Here is a 26,535-nt window from a genome sequence, read left to right as displayed (position 1 = left end):
CATCTCATTTCCTCAACATTTTAAAAGTGGAAAAAAAAAAAGCACAGCCACCTCCATACCAGGAGCAAAATTACAAGGATCAGCTGGGAGCTCTGTTCAGACAGCTGTGCAGAAATGGTCTGGAGATCTCAGCAGGCAGGGAGACACATTGGAACATGTTGTGATACTTTGTTGTATTACTCAGTATTGCATTTGTACCTAGAAACAGCATGAAACTCCCAACAGGCCAAGTGTCCCACATGCCAAACTCCAAAGAAACTCCATGAGCAGAGAGAAAGCTCCCTTTATCCATACACTTCTCATATTGCACCCTGGAACCACAATAAACCCAACCTGTGAACTTGTTACATTTTTATGAGCCTACATTTGAGGCAGGTGTTTCTTTCTAGTGACATTGTGTTTGGTATCCAACGACTAAAACTAAAAATAGTAAATTGCCCTAATCTAACATTGCGTGACTCAGCTACTTTCTCCCAGCTCTATTTGGTTTTTATCTCAATGTCAATTATTGACTGTTAACAGCTTTCCACAAGACAACTTCCAGCCAGGCCCAGGGTGAGCACAGGAAAATGCAGTGGAGTGTGAGGGCTAGAGAACTTTGAGACCTGAACTGACACAACCTCTTGAAGCACCTCCCTACCCCTTCTGCTTTTGTGACCCACTCTCTTCCACCCATAGCTGTCCTAAACATACCTTGTGGCAATATGAGAAGTCATTCATTTATGTGGAAAAGCCAGTGTGTTCTGCCTTTGGTAAGAAAAGCAAAAGGTTTTGTCCTTAAAAAAAAAAGTTACTTCTTTTATTTAGCTTTTCTGTGTTGTTTTACACCTCATCACATGTTTTTCTCCCTCCTGCAGCCCTGGTGAACCCAGAAACTGGTTTCCATTAGGAGGGGCCACTGTGCCTTTCCTGAGCTCTGGCTCTGCTGAACCTCAACTCTGGCTGTGCTACACATCATGCATGAGAGGGATGGCTAAAGAAGGAGAGTTTCACTCAAAGCAGTTCCATTCAACCATCATCAGATTTCCAAGTCTTGCTAAAATTTACTATTTGGCAATTCTGGCTGTGGAGCACAGCTCTATCTATCTATCTATCTATCTATCTATCTATCTATCTATGCATTTTTTCTGCACAGCGATTCAGTGACTTCCTCATAGCAGATTGGTCTCTTAATTGTTCTGCTGTTCATTCTTCTCAAGTGCAGAAAGGTTATTCTGCTTCATATCTCAGAGTTAATGGCAGACAAAAGGAAGTGGGTGTGAAGTAGCTTAGATGTGCATTGTGAAAAGCTGGTGCCCTTTCTATTTATAGCCCTGCTTGAACTTTCATTCATTTAGTTGCTATTTTGATATGACAAACATTCCATCTCGTGGGGAAAGTACGTTAGCAGTGCACGTGAGCAGAAGGGGGAACATGCTGGTCAGGCAGGCAAATATTGAATGGCCTAGAAACCAGTGCCATTCCCAGAAAGCATATAGAACCAAAGTGATACTGAAGGGAAGCTCACTCATTCAGCTAACAGGCACAGCAGTGCTTTGAGGTAAACCCAAACCTTGTATTGACTTCATGTCTTTTATTCCATTTTAAATCAAAGGAATTGCTAATGTATTGTTCTCAGTGGCATAGGTTTGATAAAATGAACACCCTTGGTCACCTATCCCATGCTCCGCTTTCTGGGTAGAGAGCTGGTTGATAAAAATACCTCAGGGGGGCTTCCCTGTGCTGGCCAAGGGGGTTTCCTTGGCTGGTCAGTATCTCACATCTGTCTGTTATGGAAATGTTTTGTTCTCACCTCCTTTTCTCTTTTTTATCTGAGTTGTACCCACCAATACAGACTTTGTGCACAAAGTCAGATGAACCCCTTTGTGGATTTCACTGAACAGGTCAACAGTCTGGCCACTGGCTTCAATTAAAGCAAATGGACAAAGGAAAATTCTGGGCATGGCCGGGTGTAGCCTGTACTTGGAGGTCTTCCATGAGGCACATGTGTAGGGAGGCAGAAGGAAGGTTCCTTGGGAGTTGGGAGTGCTTGGTGTGACAACTTCAGTCTTGTGGAAGGCTGTTAGTAGCCAATAGTTGACACTGAGGTAAAAACCAAGAAGATACGTGTATTTGTACACATATTTTCTTCTGGTTAGGGAGGCAAATTGAGAACTCTTGGCCTAGTCCTGATGGATACTGTACAGATGGGAATGGTATTTACTTCAAGCTCAGGTGTTTAATAAAAAAAGAAGTTGGATGCACTCAGTGATTTTGACCCAGAGGAGCTGCTTTCTGTTTAGTACAGGGAAGGAATCCCAGTTGTTCCATGGGACAGAATGGATGTGCTCAGTTCCTGGGAGCGCTGGAAACAGGGAAGCCACGAGCCTCATTCTGAAGAAAACGGAGAACCCGTTACTTTGACATCCCACTAATTGCACATGAGTTTATCAGAAGAGGTGGAAGGTCTTCCACTAGATGGAATAATAGAAGAGAATTTCCTTAATCCTTCTCTACATTTGGTTTGCAGAAGCAAAGAACTTTGCAAGCTGGTTGTTGAACAGGCATGGTGCTTTCCCTCCGTTCTGGGGTTAAGATGTGAGGGCAGCAGCAGGCATTGAGGAGAGTCCTGTGACTGTGAAGGAAGATGTGTGTATTGATACTGACATCTCCTCTGGCTTGAGTAATCCTGGCCGTGGGGCGAGGTCATTCACACTTTCATGTGCTAGCCAGCAAGCTGGATTCTCACACCCTTATCTATTATACTGGCTAAGGCGTCGCTCTGTTTTCTATCTGCATAACCAGGTGTTGAGCAACTGGAATGTCATTCCAGAAATTCTGACTGGCTTGGGTGTGTGCTCCTCGCAGGAATAACTTCTGGGAATCACTTCGGAGGGCCAAACAATATGGTTTTCAAAAACGATCTTACTGTACGGTGTGAATTTAAATGAGTTACATCATTTAGCCAAGCATGGTCCCCCTATTGCAGAGTAGCAGACTCCTCTGCCTGCTCTTTCTCTCCTGTGAGCTGTGTGCTGTTCACATAGCTATGATGTTTATCCATACTGCCTATATGTGCCAGCAGGGAGCTGGGATACAGTTTGTATTTTCTTTTGTTTCAAATTTGTAGCAGCATTCTCCATCCTCTCACAGCCCCTCATCTTCATAATTCAGCCTCATCATTCATTTCACTCAGTTACAATCAGGACACATTCCCAAATGGAAGTGGCGCTGCAGCAGGCACAGAAGCAGGGAGGGAGCAACCTTCTGCTCAGCTAAACACTATTTTCTATGGCTCTGGGCAAAGCCCAAAGGCCTCCAGAGCAAAAGGCTGATCAGAGTAAGGACAGGAAGGCTCCGTGAGCTGGGGAGCCACCTCCTGATGAGCCCTGATCTACCTGTGGGGGAACCCTGGGGCAAGGGCTGCAGTCAGGGCAGGCTGTGCCCAGGGTGGAGGGTAGGATAAATCCCACATCCCTCTGGGCACCACAGTGGCACTGGAGCCCCCCAGAACAGGGGGAAGGTGGGGAGCATCCTCGAGCAGCCAGGTCTGTGTTGTGTGGCGTTGCTGCATCATGTCGAGTTGGCACGGTCAGCTCAAGGGTCAGGACACAGAGAAGTGGCTCCTGAGGGAATCACCCACCACGCTTTTGCTGGCAGAGGGCAGGCAGTAGAAAGCTGTTTGCCATGGAAGCTGAGGGATAAGTCCTGCTTGCACATGACCTGTTATCTGATGGCCCTAGGATACAGCCAGCGTTGGATTTTAAGTATGGTCCAGAGCTTGTTTATCTAAAGACAGCCAAGGGCATTTAAGTGAGGCTATGGCAGAAGAAGAAGAGAAGCAGGGCCTTAAGAAGGCACAGTTAATATTCTCATAGAGAGCCAGCTGTGGATGAGACAGCTACTCTGAGTCACGGGAACTGCCCAAAGCTGCAGAATTCTGCACGTGTGCAACACACCAGGCTACAGCAGCTTTTGTAAAGGTTGAGTTTTCCATTGTATCTCAGTGCTTCAGGGCTCCCTGAGGGGTAGAGGCCATCCCTGATGCTTGAGCTCCCTTCCAGTTAGATGCAGTGACTGACCAAGGCCCTTGTGGATATCTCCTGAGGTTTTGCTCCTGAGGTTTTGCACTGAGGACAATGACAAGATGAGCTCACGCCTCCTTCCAGACCATGGCCGCTCATGCAGCGTTTAAGCAGAGAATTGTGCTAGAATTGGCAGCACAGCTTTCTGATGTCTCGAAATTTGGCCTCCCCAGAGCATTTATAATGAAAGATAAATCCAGCTGTGATGGTAAGGAAAGCTGCCCATTAGAAACTTTGCCTGGCAATCGTACCTTGTGTAGCTGGGCTATGTTCTTAGCTCGCTGTACAACCACATTTCAGCTGTGCGTTATGCAACTGCTATTAGCATTAATGAGTTACAAGGCTCGTATACTGATACTGTTCCTAGAAACAGGCTGCCCAGGGATCCACTCCTTTGGATTACTTTAGGATGGAGCAGAGGGGCCCTGTGTACTTTGGTCCTCTGTTGAATACCTGGATCCAAACCCAGTCAAGGGTTTGGTCTTCAGCTCTGGATTTCAAAAGTAAAAAAAAAAAAAAGCTGCCTGTAGGGTTAAATTTGGATTCTGGTTAGGAATAATGTCTCCCAAATGCTTATGAGTTTGATATCCAGCCTGATATAAGGATCAAGGGGATGAAAACAAATAACTAAAAATAAAAATTAAATTAATCCCCACACCATATAGACAACCTACCGTGGAAACCTCATTAAATTCTTATTTTGAGTAAAATGAAAATAACTGTCAAATGCTGACATTTCTGATACTGGTATATAGAAAAGACACTTAGGAGAAGGCAGAAAGATCTGTGGATCTGGTGCTGTGTGTGCAGCTTTACCCATTAATAGATCACCAAAGGCAAGAAATCAGCATTGGTTTCTAGTGACTGAATTTCTTACTTGTTTTTGGGTTAGCAAAGTAAAGGCCAGTTTTCTGGGGCTGAGGGGAATGAAGTCTGGGTCTCAGGTTTGTGTTGTCTCTCCAGAGGCTGTGCTTGCTCTCACCAAGGGCTGGCTGCATGTCCGGACTGGGCAGCCATGGACTTAGCACACGCACTGGTACTGACATTGCTGGTGCAAAACACAAACCCCCTCAATTACCTGTTGAAAATCCTGGCCAAGGCTTGAGATTTGCAATCTGCTTGGATGTGGCTCTTCCTATCGGCTGTGCAGGGCTTCCTTGGGAGCCTGGAGGAAGACAGGGATGGTAGGTGCAGTTGAAAGGCAGCCGGATCAAAGGCGGGTGATTAGCATCAGGACAGGGTGTCTGAGCACAGCCTTGCCCTGGGTGGCTCCCAGAGGTGGGTCAGGCTCCCGGCTGAGGGGCACACACTGAACAGGCACAGGCAGGAGCCCAGGCCAGCCACGTGGCTGGGACCAGCAAGGTGCCACTGGAGATTCCCACAATGGTCTTGGCCAAACACAAGACCTGAACGATTGGCAGGTAGCCAGGAAATAAAAGCTGGGGTTCTCAAGCAAGTAAACAGCACAAACCACAGAACAGCCACACTTGCTCTGGAAAATGGCACTGGACTTTTGGGCCAGATGTTAGAGCTTGAAAGGCAGTGACTCAAAGCCAGTACCAGCCTCGGATCCGCCGTCTTGCATCGAAAGCCACGGCATCCTCAAAGCTGTCAGAGAGAGGTGCTGAGGAGAAAATTGCCCTGTTGTCTGCATGCCAGGGTGCAGTGCTGAGCCTAATGCTGATCTGTGGATATGGATCAGGAAGAGCTTGGGTAAACTATTATTCCAGAGTAAACTGGGAACAAGGAAGAAGTCTGCAGACTTCATTCACATGTTCTCACAGTGTTTTGCAAGCCTGAGCATTCTTGTTCCATAGCCAGACAGCAGAAGTACATTTAGCTGTGTGCACATAACTTGGTCTGTGCCACCTAAGGACCCTGGGCTGTTTGGAGATGTCTGTAGAGATTTAAGGATGAAGGAATAGCTGGGGGAATCTTTCAAACACCTGAACAGGTTAGGCACTTGGGGGTTCACGAGGGGCTGTCTGCCACATCATGCTGTAGGAGGTGGTGCTTAGAGGAGACTCCCTCAGTACATCCACTGCTTCTTACCTGTTCCCCATGGATTAGGAGAAACATCTTTCAAAAGCCCCCCCAGGTCTGCCTCTCTCCAGTTCCCTGCTTTAGGCCCTGTAGTGATGGCATTCTTTTCCAGGTAGATATTTAGCTGTTATTATACACGTGGTGTCAGCCTGAGCCACGTTCTGTTCACTGTCGGTGTCACAGGCTGCTCCGCTTCAGGGGGGTCAGGGCTGGAGCACTGCAAGGATGGAGAGAGCTCTGCCCTTCATCATCACCTCCCCCAAAGCTGATCACCAAAGCATTTCCATTCACTGTGAGGAGCCTATTCTGAGCTGCAGCTTTGAGTTTTTCAACCTGTGCTGGCAATCCAGGGATCCCAGGCAGCCCCTGTTAACTTTCAGACAGCTCTTCCCAGAAGTCTCTTCCCTAAACCTTGCCCAATGCTTGAATTTATAGTCCAGTGGTATCACTGCTTTGGGGCCTGAGCAAAGGCCCTTGCTTAAATAGCAAATGCCCAGTGACTAAGCAATCAGCTGCAGTTTTGGAGTGAAGGTGTTTTAAAGATTAGGACATGTTTGACTACAGGGAACAAAGTGTCTCCTCACTCATGGACTTAGCACTTAGAGAGCTGCATGTGGCAAATTCTTTTGTTTTGTGTCTCTTGTTTTCTCTTTCATGGTAATAACTGGGCATGAGCTTGTGGGTTTCCTTGTTTGTTTTTAAAGGCAGTGGATGAAGCTGGCAAAGGTTTTCAGTTCAGGAGGTCTGAGCCAATTGGTTTAGCTCTGAATCAGGGGATTATAGAGTCAGAAACACGGGGAAACCCTGTTCTGGTAGATCTTGTACACATTCCTTCAGACTTGTTTTGGCATCTTTCCAAAACCAATGGTAAATTATGTAAGATGCTGTGAGATAATGGCAGGAGTGTGACTATAATCTGCCTTTGGGTAAGAGGGGAAAATATGCTTGCTATTTTGTTCAAGCTCACTCAGGGGGAGAAAAAAGGCAGTCAGGCATAATGCCGAGTACGAAGGCAGGTGTTGTCAGTACCACTGAGGAAACCAGGATGCTTTCTCATATTAGCAGTGGCTCCTCCTTTCATTTTCAGCTTGACACTGCCTGAAACTGTAAGAGCTCTGGGAAAGCAGTCCCACAGTATCGTAGCTCAGAACTACAGTGCTTAGGAACACCTTGGGTTTGCAGGGATGCGAAGGCTGAGGCTAGGATCAGCAAGGCCATTCCAGCTGTACCACGTGAAGAGGCTTCTGCCCCCATCACTCAGCCTCGTCCTGCCCAGGTGGAGAGGATGCTGGTCCTCACCAAACTGTTCCCTTGGGGCTGGTCCCTGTTCTTGGCTCTAGGGAGAGGCAGGCTGAAATCAGCAATTTCCTTTATGGTCAGGAGCTCGTCTCACCTCTTCTGTGGTCAGATCCCACTCCCCTAGTTTCTCCTTGCACCTTCCTCAGAGAGTGGATGTTGACAGGTGAAGGTGTTCCCCTCCTTGTGGGCTTGTGAGTTACATCCCACATAAAGGTCTGCTAGGTTCTCTTTTCTGCCCAAACTGTCTCTGTCCCAAAACACAGCTCTCATGGGTTCCATTTTCATCCCTGTACCAAATATGCTCCCTAAAAAACAGGGCAAGACTAAAGACTACTCCCTCTTCTCGCTTACCCTATGAATGAGCAGTGATTCTGCTGATCCAAACCTCTTCCAAATTGCCAAATGCATTCATTTTGCCTTTTTAATTGCATTGGTTGTGATAAAGATCCTTTGGAGCACACAGGAGTCAGTGAGGCAGTACCTCCTGGGCTGTCAGCTGCAGCCAGCCCACCTCTTGTTGTCCAGGAGGTGTGGGTCCTCTGTGCCCAGAGGTCCCCAGCACCTTTCTCAGGGTGAAGAGTGCCACCTACTGAGTCCCCAGAGCTGGCTCTGGGGACACCTGACCGTGCCTTTGAGGTTTCCCAGCTGGTACACTGCTGGAGGGGAGGATCTCAGGCAGGGTCTCTTGGATCTCAAGTATTCACAAGCAACATCAGTCTCTTGCACTGTACTTATATGTAGACATATTGCGTTTGGATAGCAGGATTTTGGGATGAGTTTGCTCCATGCAAAATGTTTAAAGTGTTCTTTTAAGGAAGAATCACCTTCAAAAGCAACCCAAGGATGTTTCTCTGTATTACCTGCTCATGGCATGGGGCTGCCCCAGGAGCTATTTGAAAACTGCTGCTGCTGGGAACAGCTAAACTGGTTTTGGTGCCTGTCCATTTCACTGGGTGAATATGGGGTGGGTGAGCAGGGTGTTCCTTTCTACAGATAATGCAATACTTCAGAGCCCACTGAAATAAAAAAAAGACTTCAAGGGATGGACTGACTGTATTTAGCAGCAGAGATTTAGCAACAGAAGGCTCTAATAGGAGTGGTACTAGAGGCCAGATTGACTAGAATCACATTCTTAAAGCAATTAAGATCCGATTGTATAATGAATGAATTGGAGATCACCACAAAGCTGCAAGTTTCCCACCCTTGATTCAAGTTGCAAAGACCTGGGATCATCTTGTTTAGGCATCTGTTGCAAGTACAATTTATCGTGCTGTTGCTGGGAGGATGATGATAAGGGAACAAAGCTGCAGAGTTAATTAATTAATGGAAGTCGGCAGTGGGTGGGGAGGTTCGGAGGCCACAGGGTTCTCGGTCTGCCTTTGGCAGGGCTCTTGTTGCTCTGGAATGTGCTGGTGGTGGCTGCTGCTGCGAGGTGGGATCAGCTTTGATGTGCACTCACAGCCAGTGGGTGTGTTAGTGCTCCCCTGTCAGGCCTGGTGGCAGGAGCAGTTGAAGCCCATTTCTCTTGGAGAGAGCCTGGAAACGAGAGAAGCCGACACACCAAGATGTGCATGACATGGCCCGCGCTGGGCTCGCTGGAAGGGTGGCTGGAAGGGCCTTGGGCTGCAGCTCGCAGTCCCTGGGGGAAAACACACCACTGCTCTTTGTATTAATGTGTCCAGGACAAGATTGTTCTCCTTGTTTTATCCAGTGCCTCTTTTTAATCAATGGTTGAGTACGCCCAGATGAGTTTTAGATTTAGATGAATGGGAAGTTTAGTCTGACTCCCTGCTGACACAGGCAAGGCTGCAGAGCTCTGAGCGACAGCACTGAAGGGGAATGATAGTGAGGTACTGCCTTCAAAAACTTCAAACACGTCCCTTTATCACAGTGTGATTCAAGGCATCACTCAGCAAGTTTCTACAGGTGTAAGTTATCATTTGAATACCAACCACATTCCAATAACTGCCTCTGAAACCAGGAGAAATACATTTCTCAGTATTGGTCAATATTACATCCTTCCCCTTTTGAACAGAGGGGAGAACTTTTTTTCTTAGCAGAGATGATAGTCCTGGGACCCTCTGCGAGTTCAGGGAACTAGCAGCAGTGTCTAGCAAGGAGAGCTCAGCATTTAAATATGTGCCTAGTTGTTTAGAAGAGGAAACATGGAATATTTGCAAAAGCTCCTGCAGTCCGGTGAGGAGTCTGGAGTTCCAGAGGCAGAGGGGAGCCACGGGACCCGCTTCCTCACGAGTGTATATGGACTGGTTTACTCAGTGCTCCCTTCCAGAACAGTCCCCTTGGATTCAAATCTGGGCTGGCCAGAGGGAATTACATTGGATGGAACTGCAAGAGCACTCAGGAGCAAGCTCCCCTCAGAGAGCCTGCAGGCTCCAGCTCTAGGCACCAATCCAGACGAAACCTGGGATCATCGTGAGTTCCTGGGGAGCAAGTCCTTTAAACAGGCATGGAGGGGACAGACAGAGTAGAGCAGATAAGAAAAGTGCAGGATAAAGCCTTTCTAAAGCTCAGCCCATGCTTCCTTCATTCTTGCTCTGATCCCAGTGTTTATGCAAACTGTGTGATAAGCCTCAAGAGGCTGAACCGGTTGGCTGTTGCCATAAGCAGCTGTCAGCGCCCTGTCTGAGGGCACCACTGCTCTGCCAGGGGGGAGGTCAGTGTGAGACCCAGGGCTGCTGGCACACTCCTGGCAGCACAAACCAGAGCCAAAGCCAGTGGAGCTTTTCTGGTCACCTGTTTTATTTACAAGGCTCAAGCAGCTCATCTCAGCTGCAGAGCACTGCTGAAAGAGATCAAGAGAGCATGTAGCTACAGCTTTGTGTTCCGGACCACACCAGGCATGTAAAAAATAAATGGCTCAGAATATTGCCAAACTAGCAACACCTGGAAGTTCTTAGTTCAATATGTTGGAAAAGTTTGCAAGGACTGTACATCCATACAGTTAATGCTATGCCAAACAGTTTATCTCCTGCCGTACTTAAATTTAGTGATGCCTGAAATAAAGGTGCCTGCTCATCTCAGCAAAGCTGCTTCCAACGTGGCCAACGAGTCCCGGGCACCCAAGGCCTGGGAGCCCTGGCTAACAGAAGCAGACTGGCATGAGGCATTTCACCAAGCATTAGCTCTCCTGTGCTGGTCTGGAGAACATACCAGAGCCTTGCTTGTTCCTGGGAATGTACACGGAAAAGCTTGAATTCCTTGAGCTTGCCACTAGAGGCAAATTTTCCGGATCAAGGCTCATGTCTGTTCTTCCTCTCCTTCCGATTTATGAATAGCAGAAATCAGCAGCATTCAAACTATGCATTTGGTGGGCGTAAAAGAATGACTCATTAGCTTAATGGAGAGTTATCTGGGCAATAAATGCATGAATAAGGATTGTGACAATGAGTCACTGTTTGATTGTATGCCTCGGTGGAACAAATGCAGGTACCATTTTGCTGGGGATTGGTGTAGGGCAGAGTTCAAGGTGGGTTATGGGGAGGCAGGATGCTTTTTTCAGAGCTTAACTAAAGACCTTTAGCCATAAGAAAGTTGTCAAGCTTCACTGGATTCACACTTCCCAAACAGGGTCAGTCTCTGGATGGAAAGATCTTGGAGCTGCTTAGCTAGGTGTGCCCTGCAGGGACTCTCTGCAGGATCCCACAAAGAAAGCCCAATCTTGTCCAAAGCACATCCAAAACAGAGCCAGCTTCCATCAGACCCTCAGTGTTCATCCCTGCCCGGTGTTCTTGGTCCCCTCACGTGTTGCCAGCTGGCTGTGCAGGATCCAGAGCCTGGCACGAGGCAGAGAGTGGTTGTGCTTTGGTGTTGCCTTAAGGCTGTCAGCTCTGGCAGGACTTGCAGCCTGTGCCACAGCCCTGGAGCGTTCCTAGGCTGTGTCCCTCGTGCCTGTGGCACCGCTGCACCTGAAGCTTGTATGTGGTCCCATAGCTGAGGGAGGGGATCCTGGGCAGGGATCTTCATCTGGGGGTTAAAGCTGACATTTTGGTTCAGGAGGACCTTCTGTGACTCACCTTGAACAGCTGTTAACTCCACATCAGGCCCTGGCTAGGGCTTTTGGGGCAACCCACAGTTTTGATGTCTGTTCTGAGGAAGAGGTTTGGAGAGGAGGACTCTGCATGCCTGACAAGGTGCCTCGGTTGAAATGTTCAGCAGTCATAAGATCCTAAGTCATTAGTTGCTCTTTAAAGCTCTGGCCTGGAATTTCTGATGGATGGTAGATGCCAGAAAGTGAAATTGCTCTTTTGATCAAATGAATCCTCCCAGTGTGTGAGGGAGTTACAAAACTTCATTGGCACCATTACACAACAAACAATTGCAGCTGGTTTGGGGAGGAGAGTCTCCACCCTGGAGTATGGTCTGTACCACTGCTCCGCTCACGTTTTGCCAGGGACCGAACTGGATTTGCAGGTGCTTCTCTAGGTGAGGCTGTACAGGAGCAGGGGCTGCAGCTGCCCTGCCTGAGTTTCTGGGCCCTCTGCAAAGAGGGCAACCAGACCTGGTGATGCAGATGTGGATGTAGCAGTTGACCTTGTAAGGTTACATGGTATTTCATGAATATGAAATGAAGCTTACAGCTTATAGCTGACTTCTAGGACCCCATGTATGGCCAGTACCAGGGGGCTGGGGTGTCTCCTACTCTGGTGGAATCACTGTGCTCCCCACATTAACCCCATATCATTTATGGACATCATTCTCATTGGTGCAGCGACATCATCTTGGGGGATGATCTTCCCCCAGAGCTCCGAGCTGCCTGAGTCCCAGCAGGGAATGAACAGGCGGCACAGTCCCCGTGCGACTCGGAGCGCAGGTGTTTGATGTGGCCAGCCAAATTCCCACCAGCCACAGCATCGCACGAACAGGACAAACAAGCAGTACCAACGTGGCAGCCCTGCCAGGTGTTTTGACACCAGGGAGTTGGAGGAGTTCATAGTGGAAAAACAAACAGCACCAATTGAAAAAAATACTTTTGCCTTCTGTCTGACAGCTCTGGAAAAGGCAATGAACTGTCAGAGTCCAAAGGGCCACGAGAGTGTTAGGCCTTGGTAACAGATGAAATCGTACGGGCTGCTGATGACAGGACACAGCAGTCTAAGGGCACATTGCTCAACCCTCCTGGCATCTTTCTGGATCTGGAGCGACTCCTTTTCTAGGGCAGACCTGCCAAGGGTATCTAGCAAGGAAATGGACGAGCTAATATGGCTTGCTGGAGTGAATGCCTTCAATCCAACCTCAAAATGCAGGTCAGCATCTGCCTACAGCAGTCCTCTAGATTGTGATGTTAGTGTAAATGTGGCATGAGTAAATTTGCACACACACAGTCTGACTTTTCCCCTCTGTGCCGCATCCATGCAAGATCCAGGGAGATCAGGGAGCACTTTCATTTGCAGGACTTAAAGCAGTCCTTAGTAGGACTTAGTTTTGTGTAGGAATACAGGACTGGAAAGTAATTCAGTGCATCAAGTCCAGGCACTGCATGGCAAACTAACACCTTAAATAATCCAGTTAAAAGCCACTTGGTTTTCCTGCCCCAGCTTCCCTGGCTGAAGGGTGACATCAGGATGTCAGTGTGCATCCATCCCTGCTGAGTGCCTGCGCACCTCTTACTCTCTGCTGGACTGGCTTTGGACACGAGTTTAGTCCTTAACACATTTCACATCACCTTGCTGGTTTATTATGGACTTGCAGCCTCAGAAGATTTGAGCTTAAGAGTTTGGAAATCCTTTCTGGAAAAAAACAAACAAATGAAAAAAAATTACACAGGCCACGACAGCCTGTAAAATTTGACACTCGTGCTTATCACAAGTTCCATTCCAGTTCTTCATTCTGGTTTTGTATTAGCCTTATACTTCAAAAACTGAAAAAGACTCATGGCAAAAAATGAAAATGCTTTATTTCTACCAAGCCAATAGTTGATGAAGGTGAAACAGTTTATGGCTGTTGTGGTGTTTTGCATGAGGCAGGGCCATAAACAGCATTTAGTGACAGCAGCCACTGACAAGAACCTGAAAAGTAACATGTAACATTCATGTAAAATAAGCTTTTCCTTGTCCTTGGAATTGTGGGCTTGAAACTCAGTAAATGTGCTTCTTATTTAGAGTTTTGAGTATAAGAGTAATGATTCCTCTCTAACAGTTCTGTTCTCCTCTCCAAAACTGATTTTCTAGCTGCTTTATGTCTGTCTTTCATGATGGTCCCTCATCCCCTTTGTTTGGCAGATCATGAGCTGAAGAACACAAAGGACATGAACTGCTCTCTTTTTTTGCATTTATTTGGGAAGGTTTCTTTTTTGTTGTTTTTTGGTGGTAGTGGTTTTTTACCTGTCTTTATGCACCACAAGAGACGTTGTGTTTTGTCATTGTAGGATCTTGTTGTTTCTGGCTCCTCAAAGAAAGAGCGATAACATCAGCAGACTGCTAGGGAGCAACAGCATTTGATGTCTGCCACAGGGCTGGTTGTGTGTCAGGGTACAGCTGTCCTGGAAGTCCCTACAGAGGTCCCCACTCCCCTCCATGAGGATCAGAGCAGGTGCTCTGTTCTTTTCTGAAAGACAGGAGCAGGGAGTGTTTAATGTGGAGAACAAGCAGAGCTGCAAAGCAGACACGTGATGGCACGGGTAATTACGGGTTCAGATCCACTTGCTGTTCAAGTGGGCATTTTCCACTCAGGTTAAGGCTTCCCGTGTGATCCAGCAGAGTCCCATCCACAAGCCCATTTCGTTCACCCCCTGCCCTTTCTCATGTGCCACAGAGAGGCCAGGAGAGGGAGAGGGAGAGACACTGCTTGTGCTGCAAGCATGTCCCAAAATCTGTAGCAAGCCCTGAAAACTTGAGGCTTCTCTTGGTGTTAGTCAGGCCCCTCTCCACTGAGGCTGGTGGGCACATGTCAGCCCTACAATAGCAGATGTAAAATAACAATCAGGGCCCAGGTCTGAGGATCAGTGCCCTTCCCAGAGGGAGAAAAAAAAAAGAGTTCTCCCAGTGCTACGCCCTTCCTTTCCAACCTCTCCCCTAAAACGAGGTTACCCAATTCCAATATGATTTACCTCACAGCTGCCACTTTGAAATGCTTTCCTCCTGTCATCCTTGTCTACCCCTTGCTATTAACCACTCTGTCACATGCCCTGCATGGCATGACTTAACCATCTGAGACTTTGGACTCGATTTACATATATAAACAAATAAAAAAATACATACCTGCAGTTGCTGTGGCCAGCTGCCTGAGCAGTAGCTGCATTCCTAGATCATGACATTGGGCAGGGACACAGATGGGACTTGCCTGAAGTGCTCCTCGCTGAGAGCCATTGGCAGCAGCCAGTACCTCTGCTCCCACAAAGGTATAAATCCAGCCAGGTCTGCGCCTTCTTGTGCAAGAAGCTTGCATCTGCTCCAGCACATGGCCCAGGAAATGCAGCCAGTGGTGAGGGAGTGCTTGGGAATGTCCATGCAGGAGCTGAGGTGCAGCTGTATCCCGGTCATACACACCAGGCCTGGTCCGGAATCCCGTCTCCATCCGGCAGCTTGCAATGGGAAAGGAGAATTGATGTCTAACCCTGACTTCCTTTAAATAATCAGCAGCCTCCCTTTGCCTTCTGCACGTGAGCAAAAGCCTCAGCTCTGTTGTCTCTCTGGTGAGAGCCAGGTGCAGCCATGGCCCAGGGACCCACTTCGTCCCTAGTGCCTGACCTGCCGGAGCCTGGCACCTCAGCTGTGAGGCCCCATACAGCTTTGTTGCTGCCATGGGCACTGCCAAACATCCTGCTAGTTTAGTTTCATCTGCAAATGTCAAAGCTTAGCTCCTGTCTTGAAAATTTTGGCAAAAACAGTTCCTGATATTACAGACCCCAGCTGAAGGTGGCTCAGAGAAACCCAAAAATCTCTGGACATCTGTTGCCCTGACAGAATGCAGACATTTCTTCCTTGAAGTCCTAAGGGAAAGAAAGGTATAGTCAAAGCCCTGCTTTGTCTCAAGGGCACGTTAAATGCTCAGCCCTTCCTGTTGAGGGATTTTGGGTAGGACATGTGAGGAGCTAAGGTTAATAAATGATCAAACACTCTGTTAACAGTTAACATTTCTTGGCATCGCGTGAAAACCATCGCTAGCTCCTGTGGCAGGAACGAGAATGCCCACATGTTTTAAGTCAGGCATGTGTTTAAACAGTTGAGTCAATTAAAACTCCAGGGCAGCACAAGTTTCATTAATAATAATCCAGTGTTTCACCACAGGATACTCTAATTGTTCCTCATGGGGATCCCAGGGACAGAAGATTAACCTTTTAAGAAGCTCACACGATAACATTCAAAGCACTACTCAAAATGATAATGAATTGCCTGTTCATCTTGTAGACTTTGATGACAGCAACCAAAACAATGCATGTCGGGTAGCTGGTGTGGGGGGCAGACTTCCCCTGGATTACAACAAAGTTTTGGATAACAATTTATCACGGTTTAGTACGTCACGATGCCTCGCTTTTCCAATTCAATATTCATAAGACCCTTGGGAACTTTGCAACCCAATAATTAAGCCTCTCTGCTCTATTGGGAAATAAGCAGGTAGGAGCAGCACAGCATCTCAGCATAAGCCAGGAAAAACCCAGATGATTGATGTGATTTGGGAAATCCCACATTTAGATGGCCTTGGTGCCCAGTCCCAGGAGGCAGCTCGAAACTTTATCCAATGTGGGCCTCCTTGCCACGTGATAACTGTGCAGGAGGCACTGCCTGTGGAATTAAAACAGCAAATTAAAGCAACAGAGATCACCCAGAGAGATGAAGACTGTCCCAGAGACACCTGAGGAACACTCTGTAAGCCAGGATTTGTTCTCGTCACCTAACCCACAGCCACCCTGGCCTTCTCTCCACACTGTGCCGCTTGTGACTCAAGCACCTTTAGCCAGGAACCGTGCAGGAAACCTGTCTGGAGCCAGTGTGCAACCACACAAGAGACCAGTGTGTGGAATCAACGGAGCACTCACCCATCCATGGCACCAAGAGAACGCTTGGTGTGCCAACAACTGCAGCTCAGCATCTTAGCAAAGTAATTAACTCTTCCCAAAATTCAGGATAAACACATGATAGAAAGAAGCTGATAGGGAGCATATGTGACAGAAAGCAGATGAGGAGACGGATGCAGCCTAGGTGAAGGGTGATCGTGGGTTATACTGGAGGGGTTGGCAAACGGTGCCCTTTCCATGTGCTGGTCAGTCCTGGTTTCCATGTGCCATGTCACCCTGAATAAAGAGGCCTTCCTGTTCAGTCCTCCTTAGGATCTATCTTTATGGGTGGGCAAGGCCAGGAGCAGCTGAATCAGAAGCCGTCTCTGGAGCCCTTGGGCTGCATCCAGTGGAGGAGCAGCTGCCTGCTGGGCTGCTCATAACGGGAGGGGCAGCCCCTGGAAGCAGCAGCAGCAGCAGCAGCAGCAGCAGCAGCAGCAGCAGGAGCAGCAGCACCGCGGCATGTCAGCACAAAGCAGCTGGGCACCTGGCTCTGGTGACTCACTGTGACAGCAAACGTGCCTTTCTGCACTGAGAGCTGCCGTGGGGATCAGGCCCCAAAGCCCAGTGGCCCCAGGTGTCCCCAGGGCCACCTCGCCTGCTGCCATCCCTGCCAGCCAGGGGCCTGCAGGGAGCCGGGCGCTGCACGGGGCTCTGCCTGGGCCAGCGCCACAGCACCGGGAGCACAGATGTTATCCCAGGGCAGGTTAAAGCCGGACAGAAAGTCAGCATTAAAGACAGATGTGAAGATAAAAACGCTCAGATTTCCATCGATTTGCTTTGCCACATCATTCGCAAAAGCACTTTGATCTTGACTCATCTGTTGCTATAATTACTGAGCGATGGTTGATGCAAACACGCTTCCCACTGCGGCTGGGTCACTGCAGCGAGGACTCCTGATCGAGCGCTGACCCAATCCTGCGCTCCCGTCCCTTCTCAGCTCAAAGGGCTTCACAGTGAGCCTTTTCTTTGCTTTGGAGATCAGAACTTGTTGAGTGGCAGGCAGTTAGCTCTCTGCCATCCCTATGGAGCAGGCACTGTGCAAAGAGGCGCTGCTACAGGGGCAGGCTCTAGAGAGAGCTCGTCGCGGGCAGACAAGATGCGGAGCCGTGCCTGGGGGTAGCTGAGGATCAGACAGTTGGGGTGCTTATCTGTGGGTGATCACTTCACCTTTTGATGTTCCCCGGCTGCTGTTTGGACAAGCCCATTCAGGAGCTGTTCCAGAAAAGCCGCTCCACTTTACGGTTTTAGCAGAGTAAGGCAGGACCTGATCCTTGATGTAAACACACCTTCAATAAAACAGGTGCATTTTATCTCCTGCAGTTCCCTGCCTCCAGCAGCCAGGTCAGTCCTGTGCTCCCTCTGCTCCCTCTGCCTGCCTGTGGCATTCCTAGGGACAGGCTGCAGCTTGTCCAAGGTTCCTTTGATGCTGCCTATGCAGGCTGCAGAGGATGAGTCGGTGCTGGGGACAAAATGCTGCTTCATGGAAAAGGGAGAAGGGAATTCACTGGCAGCAGGGGTGACAATGGGAGAAGCCCCTAACCTACTGGGGACCAGAGAGAAAGGAGGGACTTTAAAGATGATGTCTCCCCTGAGCATGCTTGCAGATGTGCAGGGGCACTTTTCCAAAAAGTGGAAAGGGATGCCACTGCCTTTCTCCAGTCTGGTGGGTAACCTCCCGCTGTTTAAAGTGAGAGGCTGCCTTGGTCCTACAGGATCTTTCTGCCCTTTCTTTCTCTCCATGCCAGTAGCAGGAATGACCTCAGAGGCCCTGAGTCACGGACAGCCACATCAGCCCAAACCTGTGCCCTCTGGTCTTTAAAAAATTCTACCTAGAGCAGGTCTCTCATCTATATTTAAAGGCAAATTGAACCAAGTAAGCCATTGCCAGTTGGAAAGGGCTTTTTATTGTTTTACCTGTTTCCACTTTGCCATATCAGTGGTTTCCATTTTCACTTGTCCTTCTCATCCATGGTGTTTCACTTGCTCCTGGGGCAGTTACAGTCAGCTTCCAATATCTTAGCAATTGCCACAGGGCGATTTGACTTAAACAATTAACGTAACGAGTAGCACACAGGAAATGAGAGGAGAAAATATTTACGGGAAATGGAATTTTTGAGGAACAGGCCACTTAGTGAAGTTTGTCTCAGATGCTCTGCTTGGAGGTTCTTTTGCTTATATGTCACACAATTTCTTAGGCAGGAGATGGAGCAATTTCCCTGTATATGTAACTGTCAGTTCTTTGTAATAGAACCACAAAAGGGGGTCAAGTGGGAATGCTGACTTTGAAAGGCTGAGATTTCAGGAACTGAAGATCAGTGTGGGAAGTTTTGCTGTTGCTGTGATGATACAAATTTAAAGAAGAGCCTTTTCCAGGTTTCTTTTGCAATAGATCAAAAGCTGACTAGCTCATTCCAGTGGGTCAGAGACCAAAAAGGCTGCAGCTTGTCCCAGGGCTCCAGACATCCTTGACACCCTCAACCCTGAGCACCAGTGGTGCCCAGGCCGGGTGCATCTGCTCATCAGGCAGCCTTTTGCTCACCAGGCAACATACTCTTGTACAGGGCATTCTCCCTCTTTCTTCCCTTCAGGTTTCCTTTACAGAGGCACTGCTCCCCTTCCCTTATCCTAACTCCAAAGGATACCTGTAATTTTCATTAGTTTCTATGTGTTGAAATTTGCTTTCACAATTAGGTTTATTACCGTCTCATCTCTTACATGCAATACATCGTTTCTGCCTTTTGACAAAAAAAGTATTGTCACCATTGTCAGATTGAAACTCACTGATGTTATGGCAATAAAGCAATTGCACTGTGAGAGATTCCTGTTCCGTGGGAAATGGACAGCTCAGGAGTTTTGTTCCTATCCAACCATGGAAAAAAGTTACAAAGTACTGCTGATTGAAAAGAGACTGGAGTGACAATTAATACAAATGATTCCCTAGCTAATGGGAGGTGCTCTCTGGAAGGAAGGAACACCTGAGACCTCTCATACCTGAGAATAGCTCAGCGTTAGCATCACTGAACTGCTGAGGGATTCCAAGCTCCATGTGACCTCTGCCCCATCGGCCTGGTTAGCAGCTCCTGGGTGGGAAGGCAAGTGGAAAAGTACTGCTGAGGTGCAGTTCCCTCAGCTCCTCCTCAAGAGCCAATGACACGGCGTAGCACGCCTGGTATCCTGCATTTCCCAAGCGTCCTGTGTCTAGGGAGGGAGCTCTGCCATGGCTGCAATAGATGGAGCTGATAACGCGTGCCCACGGCTCCTACCAGGAGCAGGGCACGTGAGGCATGGCTCAAGGTGGCAGCACCAGGAATTCTGCCACCTCTGCTTGATCTGCCTTGATTGCAGAAAGGATCAAAGCATCTAGAAATAGTCCTTGTGAAGGACTGGAAGGAATACTGGGGTTTAGGTCACAAAACAAGCAATTATGTGCCAAGAGGAAACTGCCCAAATGTTCTCAATGCATTGTTGCTTTTCATAAGTTCACCTTCACGGTGCGTCACTTTCAAAGGGTCAGTCATATTTCCAAAAGACACGTGTTTCTGGATTACACTTAATTGCATAATTAAGGGAATTGGGGAATGTGGTGGGCACGGGGACAGCAGGCCAGGAGGCCCTGGGTGTCCTTCCCTAAGGAAGGACTTTCCTTACTGCGCTTGCTGCTCTGCCCCAGAGGCAGCACAGCTCTCCCAGGCTGCCGAGGAGCCAAGCCTTCTGCAAGGAGTAACACTGACTGGGAAAGAGGTGAGGAGCAGCCCATTCTGAGCCCTCTTCCCGGAGCCTTCTTGTGTTTAATGAGGCTTTTCTGGTAGGAAACAAAGGAAAGAGAACCCCCCAGCCGTGGGGAGAGTCCTGACGGCAGGAAGGAAGTGATTAGACAGTGACATTCAGAGCTCCCACTCATAGCCAGCCCTTCCCTACCAAAAGGAAGTGTTCCTGCTTTGAAGTTTATTTGGAAAGCTTTAAAAATACTTACTAATTGAGGAACACTTTGCAATGTAAATATGCTCCCTAGGTACACAAAGAATTAGATAACAAGCTCATAGCCCTTTCAGGAGCACAGCTTGTCACTGCCAGAGCCTCCCTGAGAGGCCTTGGGTCATCCTTTTCCCTTATTCACAGTGAGTGGCGTGCTGCTCAAGCAGAGATTGAGGCCTGGTGAAATGCCATACCAGGGAGGAAAGTATGGGCCTGTTGTCCCAGACATCTTCCTCCTTGTGAGTATTGTCCATATTTGCCTTATCTGTAAAATACCCACCTCCAGGTGTTGCTCTGTAATCTTTTCAGCTTTTGGATCGCTGTGGAGGAATAGTAAAGGTGGGAGCAAACATGTTTTATGTAAGCAACAATCCTTGAGGCATCCCAGTTTGGTTCTACCAATAAATGTAGGCTTCCTTTCAGCTCATGGAGTCAATTCCCTTTGCACATCCCTCAGCCAGCCCTGACTGCCCTGTGTCAGACTGACCCAGCTGTACAGAGAGAGGCTGGCTGGCAGCAGCGCTCCTTTGACACTTGCGTCATGCTGAAGTGACTCAAGGAGGTCAGGAGCAGGTCTTCAGTGTGTAGAGAACCTCCTCTTCAGAGGAAACCGGTCACAGGAGATAGCAAGGGCTGCTGTTTCACTCACTCAATAATGCCACTGTAGAACTAGGAATGAACGTCATGCACATTCAGTCATTTGCAAATAATCGATCTAAAGTAAATCATCCAGTTACTTTTCCTTCAGGTGTAGACAGCTTCCAGCTCCTGGCTGGGTGGGGGATTTCCTGTCTGCGTTTGGTTTGTACCTTTTCCAAGGCCTGCGGTTTGCCAGCTGCTTCGTGCCTCCCATTAACACCTGCTGCATGCTGAACTCATTTCTAATTTTATGACCGGAGGAGTGAGGCCTGCCTCCTGCGACTGGCAGAATCTATCCTGGCAGCTGGGTCTGGGCCTCCTTCTGCCTGCTGTGAGGCCAGAGGGCTCGCTCCCTTTTGTTTTGCCAAAAATTACCTCGAGAGTATAGAAAGGGAAACCAAATAGAAAGGGAGCAACACGGAAGCACGGCTTCCAGGTTCTCTCTGTTCATCTGCCAGCGGGCTATGCAGAGCTCTGCATTCCTCTAGAGTGTACTTTGCCCCCTGGTCTCCAGGTCTGACACCTTTTGAGATAGAAGCCATCTGAAATGGGGATTTCCATCACTCTCTTTCTTTCCTGAGGAGCCTGGGACTTGGGGCATTCTTTGGGGTCTAGATAGGTGCAAGACATACACACACACTCCTGGAAATGCGGCTGGAAAAGCAGAGAGATGCAGGGAGAAGCTGAGGGTGGGCTCCTCTCGCAGGTCCAGGTCACAGGCAGCAGATGTGAGCGGACAGCTGAGGCAGCTGCAGGGCTCCAGCTCACACACACACACTGCTGAATGTCAGGCACAGCAGGCACCTGGAAACAGCAGGAAACACATCTTTGGCAGCATCCTCCAGGGAGAGCAGTGCTGCTTTCCACTGCTGGCATAGGAGGGGTTTTGGGAAAAAGCTGCTGTCAATCCTGTCATCTCCTCAGAGATGGACAGATGTGCTACATCATCCATCCTGTTATCCTGACACTTCACTTGTGACATTCTTCAGGGAAATACGGAAAAAGCCCTAAAAAATCTGCAAGTGACAGGTATTCGTAGACAGGTTAAACAGTGAGTACATGAGAAGCAAATACTTTGGCTAAGGTCCTGTGGCATTCCCAAGCAACAGGGAAGAAGGAATAAGGCAGTCATGTTACCTGCTGAATCACAAGTCTGCTCCTCTGATGAGGAGCTGGGAGCACCACCAGGAGCATTAAACAGGAGTTGAAGGTTGGAGAAAATATCCGCATAACCACCCCATTGTAAAAGCTGCATTGCATGGGTAAAAGCGGAAATGGGGGGAAATTTCTCACTCGTTCTTTTCTGCTTTCTATTGAGGTCAGCGCAGGAGATTTCTAGAGCAAAGGGCAGAGTGACTCAAGTGTACATGAATCTTTGCTGGGAAATTGTCTCAAGTCCCACAGTGCTGACATCAGAGCACTTCACCCCGAGCACTGGGCTCTCACACGCTCTGTGTGCAGGGCAGGGGCACTCAGCTTTAGGTGCCCAGGTCAGGGATTGTAGGGATGATGCAACCAGTGCACAGCCAGTTCTCAGCTTGGGCTAAAGGGCACCTGACAGAGCCACACTAAGTCCAGACGCTGCTGTGGACTTGCAGAGTGCACCATAAATGAGGAGAAGTTTCACAGGAATGGGAATGTCCCTGCCAGTGAGAGCCCCAAGTGACAGGGTCACTGCAGCTGAGTGTGCTCATAGTAGAAACCTTGTATGAGTTGCCCAACAATTGCCCCCATGGCTCCCAGTGAAGCACATAGCGTGTAAGATAACATCAGCTGCAGACAGCTGATGACAAGGTGAGTGTGTAGGTGTCTAAGAGGTTTTAAAAAAAACAACAGAGGAAGTTTGTTCTTATCCAAGTGGATTTCCTGGAGCAGTGAGTGACATGTTTCCACTCTACCTTTGGCATATGCCTGTACATCTGGCAGGCTGAGGTCTAGCAACCTCCTTCATTTCTAGTGCGAAAGGAGCAGTTGCCCTTAAGAGTACTGTGTTAGAGCCTGCTCTGTCCCTGCCTCTGCTGCACCCACCCCTGCCCTTGTGCCCTGTCCAGGGCAGCTCAGGGGGAGGGAGCAGGGGACAACTGACCTCCATGGAGAGCATCTTGCTGCTGCCACCCTGGCATGCTGTGCCTGCTGCTTTGGGCCAAAACTCTCTCCTACCACAGGCACATCCAGTAAATTGGATCCTTGGTAGCCCCTCCTATTCCTGTGCTGGTTTGTGGCTGTGACAGGCCACACAAGGCCTTTGCCCTTTTGCTCATCACCAGGCATCCTAAAATAGGTCTTCTTTGCTTTAGCCACCTTGGAAAATGTTTTTCTCTTGTTTTAAATAAACTTATGTCCTGACACTGAGCCAGCTGCTAGAACTATTATAGCTTGGGATTAGATAGCACGGGAGTAAGTTATATTATAGCTGTTTGCTGACAGCTCTGTTTAAAACCAAAAGCAGCCATCTAGTTAGCTTGGAACGCGTTCCACTGGTGTAACCTCCGCGTCCCCGAGGCTTCGATTGCAGCCTGCAGCCTGCTGGGGCTGCTCCATCCGTGAGTAAACCCTGACATCTGGTGGCCACACTGGAGCTTGGCAAGCGCCAGGACCCCTGGCAGCAAAACGTTCCCAGGATCGCTGTGGCAGGCCGTGATGGATACAGAACCATGCCAGGGGATAAACAAGGGCTAAATAATCACCGTGGCAGATTCCTCCCTTCCAGCTGCACACGTGTCCCCGAGCCACTGGGAGAATAATACAGCTTGGGGCAAACCTGCTGGCCTGCTCTCAGTTTAGCCTGGGTGTGAGTGTTCAGTGGTGAGAATCTGTCCCCACTTGAGGGTCAGGAAAGCTTGTGTCAATCAGCTTAAAGCTGTGCATGCCAGGACTCCTGATTCATGTGGGAACACCATTTCTCCTTTGCCTTTGAAGCATGTGTCTGTCTGGGGGACGAGCTTCTTACCCAGTTCCACGTCTGGATGTGTGATGGGTTTAGAGGTGTGAGCACTCCCCAAAGGAACCTGTGCAGTCAGAGATGTTGAACAGGCAGCAACCTGGCCCCACTGTGCACCTACTTTGTGTCTTGAGCTGCAAATAGCAGCTGTGTAAACCCTTTGTTCTGGGGAGTGTAGGAACAGACAGGGCAGGCTGAAACTTGGACTAATGATACAGAATGAGTGAGGTGTTTCAGGTGACATCCATAGAAGTACATCCAGGTACAGGCAAGAAATGTATGTGCACAGGAGGAGCAGGTGACTTGGGAGTTTAAGGAAAAAATTTAGAGTCATGCAAGGGCTGACAAACCTTCTCCTTAGGCTTATGTTCTTCCGTGAGCTGGATCCTATTTTGTTGGAAACCAGCATGGTGGAGAAGGGCATAAGCATCAGCTCTGTCTTTGGCCCCAGCATGGCTCCAGTGTAGAGGCAAGAAGCCCAAGAGCAAGCTGGTTTCCTGTTGTGGATGCTCACCACATGGCTCCCTGCTATAAGATGGGGTCTTTAGAATTTCCTGCCTTGCCTTCAGCCCTGCTGCACCTGACAACTCGGGAGCTGTCAGGGAAGCTCTGGGAATCCCTCTTTGGTGGTGGAACTCAGATGAGAGCCTTTTCACTCTGTGGAGTGTAGTTCTCTGGTGTAGTCTTAGATGCCATCACGCATTCCCTAGATGCAGGAGCGCAGAGCCAGGCACATACCCGTGCTGCCCTGCTCGTTTTCATGGACATTTGGAGGCGCTGCCAGGGACTTGCCTAGAGGCCAGGCTCTTGTGCCCTTGTCTGAGTGGAGGTGCAGCAAGAGAGGAGCCAGCTTGGGCTCATTCCTGCAGGAGGGGCTGGAAGCTGGGAGCTGTGTGCTCTGTGCCAGTGCTGGGAGCTGGGCAGCACGTCCCTGCCCTGTCTGTCACGTAGCCTGCACACAGATAGGATCTGGCTGCAGGGGCTGCACCTGCTGACACGGCTGGGGGGTCCCAGCTGTGCTCTGCCTCGGGTCTCACCAGTGATCAGGGCTAATTCATTTTCCTTGGTGCTGAACTCATCTGTCACTTGCTGTCCCAGTGAGGCCGCTGTGTAACACCAACCCTGGAGCACGTTTCTTCACAAGGAAGAAGGCACCAGTCCCTTCTGGCCTGGCACTAGGATTTCCCTGCAATCCGGCGGGCTGTCTGCCCTGGGGTCTGTCACTCTGCTTCTGGTCCAGCACCTGCTGCCTGCCAGCAGCGTTAATGACCCCTGACTGTCCCCTCCTCGCCCAGCAGTGACACTTGCAGCCTCAAGGCACAACACTGCACCAATGGTATTTTTGGCCTTGGCCTGACCTTCACATCAGCCTCAGCTGATGCCATTGCAAGGCCATTGCATCACCACGTGCTCCCTGTAGGATGTCCTTTATCAAGAACAGTGTCATAAGGTTACTGGTTTCTTATAGAAGTGACAGGACATGATCACAAGCTTGTTCAGACCCAGATCTTGTTTCTGAAATGTCATTTCAAATGTGTCATGTTTTAGCACCTGCTTAATGGAGAAAAGGAGCTGGATATGTTCAGTAAAACGCAGAGCTTGCACAATGGAGATAAAAAATTACACAGAGCAGCTTGGAAGTACCACAACCCTATCTAGTGGCAGATTCACCACAGAGAGAGCCTGTGGGTTTTAAAAGTCACTTTAGCTGGCTCAGCATGCCAGGGGAGCATGGGGACTGGAGCTGTAGGAACCACCTCCCCACAGCCATTTGTGCAAAGGGACAAATGTTTTGTGTTTTGGGGCTGTTCCGTGCACAGCGGTGCCGTGCGGGTGTGAGGTACACGTGGCACAACAGTCACACCTCCGGGGGCAGCTGAGAGGGGAAGTGAGCAAATCAGCAACCTATTGCACTTCTCTGTCCACAGCAGAGTTTGGCTTTAGGAGCAAAGGGCAAACCTGGCCCTCCACAGGGGCTCTGCTCTATGGCAGTTGTCCTGTTGCTGCTGTCCATCCACACATAAATGCACAAAGCTGACCAAGTAACCCAGTCAGCGTTCTATTTAAAGGAGATGCTGCTTGCTGAACACTTGGGCACTCGTGAGGAGCAGGAGAAAAGGTCCTGATCCTCCTCCAGGTCTTTCAGGGTCTCAGGGAGGAACCCTGCAATGGGACAATGGCAAATGCCACGACTGCAGGTGGTATGGGGGCCCTCACCTATCCCAGGAGGTGTTTGCCAGCATTAAATCCCCCTCAAGCAGTGGCCACTCACAGCACTGCCAGCTGTCCAAGGGCTGCAGTGAGTAGCTGTGTTCCACCTGCCCCACCCCAGTGCCACACAGGCCAGGGCTGCTTGCATGACAACCAGTTTCCCCCTCAATTAGTCTCAAACTTCTCCTCGTTCCTATAGTTTAAAGAAAGGGAGATAATCTTTCTGGTAAAGTATTCACAAAAAGAAATATCTCTTAGGCTTGTATGCACTGCTGAACCCTTGGTTGAAAATAAATTCTAGGAAAAACTTCACACAAAGGAAGAGGGTTTGACAGTTCTTGAGCTTG

The 26,535-nt window shown here is 49.0% G+C and overlaps 1 protein-coding gene and 1 long non-coding RNA gene across 2 annotated transcripts in view; one reads left to right on the top strand and one right to left on the bottom strand.

Moving 5' to 3' along the window:
- The window catches only part of AREG (amphiregulin), a 74,532-nt gene that overhangs the window by 39,188 nt on the left and 8,809 nt on the right, over window positions 1–26,535 (top strand). The window lies entirely within an intron of this gene.
- LOC111929471 (uncharacterized) lies at window positions 13,301–13,828 on the bottom strand. The gene is made up of 2 exons (XR_002864732.2): window positions 13,748–13,828; window positions 13,301–13,432 (listed from the first exon to the last, which is right to left on the bottom strand). It is a non-coding gene; the product is annotated as an uncharacterized LOC111929471 (long non-coding RNA).

The sequence above is a fragment of the Cyanistes caeruleus genome, chromosome 5 (assembly GCF_971803275.1).
Source record: "Cyanistes caeruleus chromosome 5, bCyaCae1.hap1.1, whole genome shotgun sequence".
Classification (NCBI taxonomy): Eukaryota; Metazoa; Chordata; class Aves; order Passeriformes; family Paridae; genus Cyanistes; species Cyanistes caeruleus.
This window is presented reverse-complemented; position numbering and strand designations above follow the sequence as displayed.